Genomic DNA, 2,576 nt, shown 5'->3' on the forward strand with positions numbered 1-2,576 from the left:
AGAGGCCAGAATCGCATAAAAACACTTAAAAGAAGGGAAGCATTCTGGATCTTTACTTTGCAGACCCTAGAGCCAAAGGGACTAAACAGGGACTATGATGTAGCAGCATTCCTTTAAGATAGTTTGATTTAATATCCAATTGATGTGAAGCTCTTGATTATGGTAATATTTGTACAAAGCTTTTAAATGTATTTGTCTAATGTTGTTATGTTTGTTCTTCTCTTTAGAATCGTTAGCTTCACGGCACACACGTGGCACCAGTGACTATACACGGCACTTTAGATGGTAGAGTATATATGTACTGTTAATTTTCCACTACGCAGGCTCTTTAACCTGTTCCATTACTTTCCACTATTCGTCCTATCAATCCTTTATTCTTGCCTTTCCCTCCCTCTGTGGGGCAGCGTTATCCCCCTTTCAACCACAGTGTTTGCTCCAGCCCACACAGGACTTAGTTTCAGTCCTGTTCTATGAGCTCTACATGAGCTCCGGTCCCACGCATGCGCAGTCCATACAGTGCGCTTCCTCTTAGGTTTGCAGCTCACCCTGGCCCATTGAGCTCGGCTGAGCCCCATATGCGCAGGCGCAGCTGCGGTTGCCGCGGTCACATGACCGCGATGACGCGGCGGGTCACATGACCCGATCACACTCTGCATTTATACCCGGAAGTACGGCCAGTACACAGCGGCCCCCGGGAGCTCCTGACATAGCGCCACGGACCTGGCTACCTAAGGTAATTACATTCAGTTGTATTATAGCGTTCACCCCTGCTGGCCTATGTACGTACATGGTACTAAGGGAATTTTCCTGGATGCATTTTCTCCTCAGCTTCATCCATAACGGCGGGTTCTCGCCTCTCCCCAGTGCATTCATCCAGGATCCCAGAGGTACCTCTACTTATACCAATCGCCATTCTTACTCTTGGGGGTTTTTTCCATTGTTTACCTGTATGAGTTAATACGCGTATACTCTTCCCTTAGACACTCCATGGGTTATTTTCGTTCCGGGTTTACCCAGTTCAGGCCGTTCGGCTTTCACACCCCCCTTGTTTATTGCTTCCAGGTAACTCTCTTGTTTTTACATGTCAAACACACTAAACGGATTAACGGTCTAGCTTTAGTCCTATACCTCACGGCGGAGGAGCATGATGTCCTTTTTGTGGTTGCCACATGGCTCTCGTATCCTACCTTACTGTTCTTATTAATCTCTCTTTCTCTTTCCATCAGTACAATCTCCATTGCATACTACTTTGCTACTACTACCTTTAGTCTCTCCATATTATGTCACATATATCAGTGAACTCATATGGCGTGCTTTGGTTACTGTCACTTTTTCTCCACAGCTGGATATCCAATACTGATTAAGTTATTCTCATCATTAACATATTTTGTCACACCTTCCTTGTAGGTTGTCACTAGGCACTCTGTATGCACAGCACTTTGTTCAAGCATCCGGAAAGTCCTCTACCCAGTATCCTTTTAGGCCATACTGACCTGAGTCACGTGTGGAGTCCTTCTATAGGACTTAAAAATCTGTTCTATAACTTCCTTCCACTTTAGGGTATGGCTCCACGGTCCGGAGGGGCGGCGGTATCGCCGCAGCGGCGAAGCCGCTCGGCGCTAAGCCCCGCCCCCTTTCTGGGACGCGATGGTGCCGGATGTGTACAGTACACATCCGGGATCATCGCACCCCTCGCCATAGGGCCCTGTGATATGCCTTGCGGGGACGCTGCGTCCCTGCAAGGTGTACGGACATGCTGCGATCTGAAAAGACGCGCAGCATGTCCGGAGTCGCAGGGCCGCCGCGTGCGGGTTTCCACGCATAGTGGAGACGGGATTTCATAAAATCCCCTCCACTATGCTGGAACATCTGGACGCTGCTTGTTTGACGCTGCAGCGTCAAACAAGCAGCGTTTACTTACCGTGGAAACATACCCTTAGTGTTTTTTCTTCCTTACCAACACTTATAACTTTCAGCTCTTTGAAATTGGAATCTTCACGACTCACAGAACAGCCACCCGGATTTGCTCTATCCGCCACGGTTGCTCACCTTTCTTTTATCATATGATGGATTTGATGTGAAAAAAATAACTATAATTCCGTTGTTTTCTTGGTCGTGCATCATATGGATGTTGTTATGAATTATTATCTAATTCTCTGCCTGTATTTCAGTTTTGTTAAAGATATTTCTGATGAAGGTCTTGTGTTTGGACCAAAAATGTTTAAATCTTTGAACTGGATGCACAAATAAACGGAATACTCATTCTCATCTTGCAAAGAAACTCTGAGTGCCAAGTGATTTGTTATTATCTTACTGACGGGCTGGAAACCTGACTTGGGCACCATATAGGATCCTCGAGTGCCGTGTGCATTGTCTTTATCTACAGGACACTTTAACCCCTTCACCCCCAAGGGTGGTTTGCATGTTAATGACCGGGCCAATTTTTACAACTCTGACCACTGTCCCTTTATGAGGTTATAACTCTGAAACGCTTCAACGGATCTTGGCGATTCAGACATTGTTTTCTCGTGACATATTGTACTTCATGATAGTGGTAAAATTTCTTCGATATAACT

The 2,576-nt window shown here is 46.0% G+C and overlaps 1 long non-coding RNA gene across 1 annotated transcript; it reads left to right on the forward strand.

The window, feature by feature from the left end:
- Positions 1-1,044: 1,044 nt before the first annotated feature.
- On the forward strand, positions 1,045-2,157 carry LOC143781111 (uncharacterized). The gene is made up of 3 exons (XR_013216566.1): positions 1,045-1,062; positions 1,408-1,470; positions 1,977-2,157. It is a non-coding gene; the product is annotated as an uncharacterized LOC143781111 (long non-coding RNA).
- The last annotated feature ends 419 nt before the right edge of the window (positions 2,158-2,576 follow it).

The sequence above is a fragment of the Ranitomeya variabilis genome, chromosome 6 (genome assembly GCF_051348905.1).
Source record: "Ranitomeya variabilis isolate aRanVar5 chromosome 6, aRanVar5.hap1, whole genome shotgun sequence".
In the NCBI taxonomy this organism is placed as follows: Eukaryota; Metazoa; Chordata; class Amphibia; order Anura; family Dendrobatidae; genus Ranitomeya; species Ranitomeya variabilis.